Here is an 8,413-nt window from a genome sequence, read left to right on the forward strand (position 1 = left end):
TATTTCAGAGAAGGTTTACAAGTTATCGCTGTGTTATTATCCATTGCTAATGCCGATGTTTCGTGAACCTTGCTTTTCTTCATCAGGGCGAGGAGCGTATATCCGTGCGCAAATAAACGTGATCAAATATACATTGTCATAATTACAATTGTATTAGTAACAAATAGAAATTAATGCGCAATTTTTTTCTTAATCGCTACGAAAGATTATTTGTATCAAATGCAAAATATTTGTTAAATATGCACATTGTTTGCTATAAACAGCAAAAAAATTTGACAAACACATTTTGCAATTCCTTTTGCGTTCATAGAAAATTTTTTTTTTCCATGCATCAGCGATTGTGAACTTGTTTTTTCACGAAAAAATGAATTTAAAAAACGATAGAAAATGACAATATTTTTATTTGAACATAAAAAGTAAGACGATATATTATGATAGAAAATGATAACGCCTTGTGCAAACCTTATCGATTCTTTGTTGTTGCAAGAGATATTATACACAGATATCTCACGATATTTTACTGGAATATCTTAGACATTATCCACTCAGTCGTCTTTCGAATTACATTTGGAAATCTGGAACAATATAGGATTTTTTCGAGATAAAGTGTATTGTGGTAGTTATAATTAATGGTTAATCCACTAAAACATAATTTTTGTCAATTGTAACGTGAAGTATTAAAAAAGATTTGAAAGAAAAATAAAAAAACAAAAAATTATTAGCAAGAAAAATCCAAGCAAATGGACGCAAGAGCTCAGTCTTTTTCTACAGTTTTGACCAGCAAAGAACATGAGAATTCAGAAAGTGATAAGGTTAGTATAATGAAGAATGAGTTTATAAACTTTAAATTGTGAAAAATAAATGCAATAAGTATAAATTTTTTTTACTAGAAAAAAAATTGGGAGACATCAGAAACTGCCATTTTCGATACAGAAAAATTGCGACGGATGAATGTAGAAAACAATAATTGCACAAATGAAAATCAGTAAAATATCGATGATTCTCAAAGCAATTTTAAAAACAGTAAAGAAGATTCAAGTTCAATAACCTCAAGGTTGGAATATCTCATATATAAGTATCAAGTTTTTAATTCTAAGAAGTTAGGAAGAAAGCTAGAAAAATGGCTATTCAGGAAATAAAACGAATTGGGTACGCAGTAATGATTGCGAAACCAAGAAAGTTTGAGAAGAAATATGCTTCTTCAGCACCTTACCATTTATTTTTTACGAGAGTCGAAAATTCCAAAGAGACTTATAATCAACAGTTCTCCATAACTTTCTCTGAAATTCTCTACCACAGTCTGGGAAAAATTGTTAACAGTCTTCTTCATTTAACTTTTGCTGTAAATGTCAGATGGTTATATTTGCAGTATCTGTTGGCTGGTCAATGTACCGACATGACAATTCTGTACAAACATAGAATATGTCATGAGAAATTAAGTGAAAATATTAATATAATAAAGATTGACGGGCAGAACGAGTTCTCTAGTCATCATACGAACATCATGATCCTGCAATATAAAGATGGGATTAGAGTGATTGTTTCTACTGCTGGCTTGTATCCTAATGATTGGAAAAACAGGACACAAGGGTCCGTTAAATATATACACTTAAATATTTTTTATTGTTTTTTATTGTAATCATATGATCTTTGTCTATAAACTTTTTATTATATCCTGATTAGATTGTGGATTTCGCCTCATTTGCTCTGGCTACCAGAATCCGCAAATTCTAATGATGGGGAATCTTCAACGGGTTTTAAAAAGGATCTCGAGCGATATCTGAATAAATATGAACAACCTGCTTTGACGCAATGGATACGTGCAGTACGATTGGCGAATTTTTCTGATGTAAACGTATTTTTCGTCGCTTCTGTTCCTGGAATTCACACAGCTCTGGAAGCCGACTTTTGGGTATACAAGAAATTGGCACATGTCCTATCGCTCTATGCCACGCTACCGCCAGATGTACAGCCTATAGTCGCACAGAGTTCTGGTGTAGGTCGCTTTGGTTCAAAGTTCGAAAGTTGGTTGAAAGACATAATTTGGTATATGTCAGAAGGGACTTTTAAAAGTCCAAAGAATCATCCACAATTTCAGTTTATTTATCCATCAATAGAGAATTGTAAAGATTTGATTATCAAGATTTAATTACCCCTTTGCGGTATAGTACAGAAAGACATTCCAAACAACAATGGCTAGAATCATATTTATAGTAAGTTACAATTAATTATTTGTTTTTATTTTAAGCTATTTTCATTCAGCAGTTTACTCTCATTTGTTGTTTTTTGAAATGATTTTTTATTTTTATTTTATTCAAATATTTACGCTTATGTTTTTACATGTCTTATAAACAATCCGTTTTTTCTACAGCTAGAATTTTGCATTTATTTTTAATTTCTGTAGTCAATGAAAAGCTAAACGAACAGGAGATCGTGCGATGCCTAATATTAAATTTTACACGAGGATTTCACCCGATTCGAAAAGCATTTTCTGGTTTGTGCTCACCAGTGCAAATCTAAGCAAAGCCGCATGGGGATCAGTCAATCAATACGGTTATAGAATAGGAAACTATGAGGCCGGCGTCATATTCATACCAAAATTTATTGTAGGCATTATATTATTATTCTAATTTTTGACATATTAATGCTATTAATGGATATAATTTATAGAAATGTGTTTAAGGCATATATTTTCGATTAATATTAATTATTACATCGCAAATTTGTTTGTATTTAGACTGGGATATATAACCTTCCCTGTTGGGGAAGAAGAAGATGCAGCTGTTCCAATATTTCCGATCCCATATGATCTTCCATTAAATCGATGTGAATCAGGCGATAGTCCTTTCATCAACAAATTTGTCAACTCTCTAAACTGAACATAACAGTTTAATTGATAACACTAGTTTTTTTTATCTGCTTTAAATGATGAAATATTTTTGCATCCGAAATTGTATTGTACATTTATTAGTTGAGCGGACGGGGCGTCAGTAAATCAGTTTATTTTTATATTTCATATTCAAATTAGAGTTGAAAACTACAGATTTCTATAAATGTGACTTCCGTTTGAAGACAGTGCTGAACAGCACTATGTGTTCACTCACTCTCGCATATATAAATCACACGGAATGTAATGTTAGTGTTTTCATATAAATTCACCATACTCACAGACAGGACGTATACATACGCATATGTGAACTGAAAGTTCAGGAATAAGAAACAAAGAATAAGAATTTCAATCTATCAGAAATCATGTATTGTGGAATACAATTTCTAATAGGTTGAAATTCTTATTTTCTGTTCTCTGTTCTCTGTTCCTTTTATTGTGCGGAGCCCCAAAGACTACTCGGAATTAGGTGCATCTCTTTCTATCGTATTGAATCTAGTATTGAATCTAGTTAGAAACTCTGTATTAGGAACGTTACTTCATAAAAAGTATGCGTTATTGTTATCTTTGCTTTTTGTAAAAAAACAGATAATTAAGAGTTTTAGGACTCCTAGACGAACGATTTTATAGCGTCACAATTGAAAGCGTCAGTCCGTTCATACAGAGCTATTCTATAGCGCTACAGAAAAATGTCGCGAATATGTTCATATGGGTCACTTAGTGGCGCGACAAGAAGCGTTGTGAATGCGTTCAAATGGGCAACGCTTCTTGTGATTGTGAGGTGGATCTCGATTCGCATGGAAAATTTTACGCACCTAGACAGGGGGAGAGATGGGATGGACCTCGCTTTGCGTGGAAAATCCAATGCCCCTTAATAAGAGAGAAAGTTTTTAATATTATTTGTAGCAGAAATAAACTGTTATTTCTTAAACTTTTTTTATTAATAATTTTTTAGGGCGACCTAAAATCTTGGAGGTTACTCAAAGTCATGACTTTGACGACATATGTCAAGATCAAAGTCATCGCAATGTGCTTTAAAACTCAATTACCAAATAACGTTACTTGTTACTAATTTTAAAAAGTAATACCTTACCATTATTTAGGAGATAACGATTTGTTATCTGTTCGTAATGTTAAAGTAAGATATTAGATAATAATAAAATGAGACATTATATAAAAATTACATTATGTAATAATTGACCCTAATTGTAACAATATTAAAACTTTAAATTCTAATCTTTATATGCTAATCAGAAAGAAAATTGATATGACATTCATTCGACGTCGATGAGATTGATAGTTGGTTAATTAATTTTAACGTCTACTGTTAAATCAACTTCTTTTTAATTAAATAATAATTAGCAAATATATAAATAAAGTCAAATGTATACATATATATATATATATACTTATTATATATTTACACTTTTTAAACACAACAGATATAAAAAAAAGTTATGTCGTTATTCAAAATAAATTTTTTTTAATACATTCGATTATTAATTTGTTCGACAGAATGATTATTATATCAACATTACTTTTCTACTGGGATCGTAAGCATTGGGTGTATATCAATTGCTCATATAGCTAATTAGCTAATTTAAAATAATATAATCTCATTGATAAAACAGTTAAAAATTACTAAGACTCGACCGACGAGAGTGATGTATGCAATTTAACTGTGTGCAAGTGCGCCACTCTTGCATCATCTTAGCGTTATAATACCTAGTGATCATTCAATTGACTAAGCAGAACAAAGAAATCTATAAACGTAAATTTTAGTTTAAATTTACGTTTATCCGTTTCTTGTCGTACGATAAATTTTTTAAGTGTGTCAATATTGATTGCAGACAGAGAGATTCGAGAACCTCTATCCCGCAACCAATAGGTTTGAAAAATTTGTTGTCGTACGACAAAAAATAAATGAATATAATATTATTAACCTTAAAGCAACTATAGGCTATAGCACGAACATTGCCGTAAGTGTCGTAATGCCTTATGCCATTTTATATCAGAGCCTTGCGTTACTTTACATGTAATGTCATCTCTAAGACATAACTTAAGCAATGCAGAAAGGAAAACATAGCACAAGTTCATTATCACTCCTTATACTATGTTCTTTTCTGTGCGTTACTTATATTATATCTTATGGATAACATAAGACATTACGACAATGTTTGTGCGATGGCCCTAATTGGTCAATCAAACTTTTTCATAAAGTATTTGTACACCGTTGAGGTCGTTGAATTAAGACCACAGAATAGACTTTTGCATAACCTATAACATAACGCATAAAACATAAGAGAATGAACCAATCAAAGTTCCTGGTGGATTCATATATGAAAGTAAAATCGATTCGATAATGAAACGATGTCAAAATGATTGTTGAGAACTTGTTGATATTTGATACGGCCTTAGCAGAAGCTGACTTATAATCTTAAGCTAATGTTTTATGATTTAAGTTTTATGTCTTTAGTAGACATAAAGAACTATGGTATTTATATCTTAAAGGAGTATAAATACCAAGTGCTTTTAAAATATAAATCATAAGACAATTCTTGTGCGTTACTAAAGACATCCCTAATAGCACAGAAGAATTTCTGTAATGTTGCATGAACATAACATTTAAACATTGAAACTATCGTAATTATGTTGCGTAATGTTTTTGAGAAGTTTCTGCTATTTAGATTGCGGCAACATCAAAATATCCGTTTTGTCTGCAAGAAACGTTTTTGAAATATTACGAAAACGTTTATAAAATTTTTCGATGGTTAGTGTAATATCCTCTTTAGTTTCATTTGCAACATTGCAGAAATGTAAAAAAAATATAAATATGCGAGCAGAGCTAGGCAAAATATTAATTTAAGTATTTAAAATACAAAATATTGTCAATCTCAGTATTTAAATTACAAAGTACAAAATATTTTCAACCTTTTGATTTGAAATATAAATTTTGAATCAAAAAACTGAAAATAATTTGTACTTTATAATTCAAATACTAATTAATATAATTGACTATATTTAGCATTTCGTACTTTAAATATTTTAATGATGTATTTTGCCCAGTTCCGTGTGCGCGCGGGAATAGATATTGTTGATAAAAAAGCAAATGCTTCATTAAATTGCAATACTCTTATTCTTATGTTATTAAGTCAATAGATTTATTTAAATAATATATTATTAAATCATAGTATCCCACACAATTATCTTTGAATAAAACCTTGTTTTAAAACGGAAAAATAAAAATGAGGAGAAATCTTTGAAGCTTATTATATTCGCTTTATCTTTGGCTGTATATATATTATATTATATTAAAAGCTCTATATAATATATTAAATTAATAAAACATATTAAAAAATGTAATCATAAAAATAAAATTTTTTGGGGTATTCTTTTTTTCTCTCTTTTTCCTCTCACTAAGAACTTTTTATTTACTAACAAATTAATATTCTCCTCTATGTTGCACACGTGCGTGCGTTTGTGTGTAAAGCTGTATCTGCATTTATTAATTGGGAGTTTCAGAAATTGGGTCTCAGAAACTTTGCATTTACAAGTTGAAAGAACTATACATTACAGGAACATTTCAGGCATAAGGTTTTAATCAATCATCAATGTAATTGTAGAAATATTGCAATTGTAATATTTCAAAGAAGATAGTCTTAGAAATATTACAAAATGATGATATCAATTGAGACATTGGAAGGTCCCTGCAGCACAACTTTCCATGCTATCAGGGTAATATTTAAATAATAAGACACTGTCTTAATCCATTAAGGACCAAGACACAAATTTTTTTCTCAAAATTTGAAATCCTTTTAATGGCAAGCTACTATGCGCTTAAGGAGCCTAATTGCCAAAAATCTTCACCCTGAGATTGGTTGTTTAACCAGAGTGGAGGGGGGAGGGGGATTTTGTGATCATTGATTCAAATTTGATCTCAAAGTTGACCTATTTTTTAAAAAATCGACAGCAGTCCTTAATGGGTTAAGATTATAAGTCACCTTTCTACTACAGCCTAAAATTTGACTTTATTTCTGACTAGGATGTAAAGTAACTCAGTTAAATCTGCAGAAATAGATTTTGAGCACTGAAATATAATACTATTGAAACGAGCGCTGATGCTAGTTTTGCGATCCGACAAAAAGTGTTTCAAGCATCGACGTATTAAAAACGAGAAAGAAAAAGGGCTACGAAAAAAATTACATAATTAATGTAGAATATAAGTAACATAAGTATTGAAACATAAATAAAGAAAAACAATTATATCCTTTAGTTAAGATTTAATACAATGTGCTAACAATAAACAAACAAACATTTCGATCGCGATCGGATCATTATCAATGTTAAAACCATATAGATATTATAAATAGTAAAAACAGAACATAATATAAATTTATACTTCGCTCTCTCTAATAAACAATGCTAACATTAACCGATTGAAATCTTGTTCGTAGTTATATTATAGCTTGGAGACAGTTGTCGCATGATAATAGATAATATCGTCAATCATTAAATAGTTTGAAATATGATCTTTAATATAAAATTGGAGAATGAACGCAAGCAATTGAACTTGTTCTGTAGGCAAGATGTATGTCAATGAAAAATACAAGAATTATGTCAATGAAAAATTATTGATACAATTAAAAACAAAGAAATTGATAAAGATAGCAAAAGAAATAATATAATACAATCAATGAAAAATTATTGATAAAATAGAAATAAATATCTTAATGTAAAAATAACGTTAGTAAAAAATGAAATATTATATCAGTTACACGTTATATGATTGTTAATTATTTCCATTAATTTAGGAATTATAACTAGGGATGCACCAGATATTTGGAAAGTGTCTGGTATCTTGTATTATCTAGCACTTTTTTATTATCCGATAGCCGAATATCATTTTATCCGGGAATATATCCGGTTGAAATTTGATATCATTAAATTGTTGATTTTTTTTGCAAATGTTCTAGATATAAGTATGCATATTCATAATACTATAATATCTTATACATTGTTGCAAAATTATAAAGATCGTAATTTTCTCTATAGGTGTTTTTTGAATACACTTTTTCGGAATTCTGTCGGATATTCAGATGTCGAATATCCAATTTGAGGAAATTGCCTTCTCGAATATCGAATATTCGATGTTACATTCTGTCCGATATCCGGTATCCGATAATTTTACGATCCGATGCATCTCTAATTATAACGTTCGTTGAAACATTTGTTGTCGCTGCGCGATAAGTTCTTCTAAACTTTATTATCAATTCTTATAATTTTTTGAAATATTTGGATTAAAAAAATTCTTTGAATAAATTGCAAAGAAAATGGAATAGAATGAAGTTTCTTAATGGAGTTTTTTATTATTTCCATTTCACCAATTAAGAATATGCATAAAATAGACGTACATAAAGTATAAAATATATGTTCATATACGTAAACTTTAAAAAATATATACCTGCATAAAATAAATAATAATAAAATTTAAGTATAAAATATAATAATTATATAAAATTATTTATA

At 29.6% G+C, this 8,413-nt stretch overlaps 1 pseudogene; it reads left to right on the forward strand.

The window, feature by feature from the left end:
* The first annotated feature begins 554 nt into the window (after window positions 1-554).
* LOC108692263 lies at window positions 555-3,269 on the forward strand (annotated as a pseudogene).
* The last annotated feature ends 5,144 nt before the right edge of the window (window positions 3,270-8,413 follow it).

The sequence above is a fragment of the Atta colombica genome, unplaced genomic scaffold (genome assembly GCF_001594045.1).
Source record: "Atta colombica isolate Treedump-2 unplaced genomic scaffold, Acol1.0 scaffold68, whole genome shotgun sequence".
Lineage (NCBI taxonomy): Eukaryota > Metazoa > Arthropoda > Insecta > Hymenoptera > Formicidae > Atta > Atta colombica.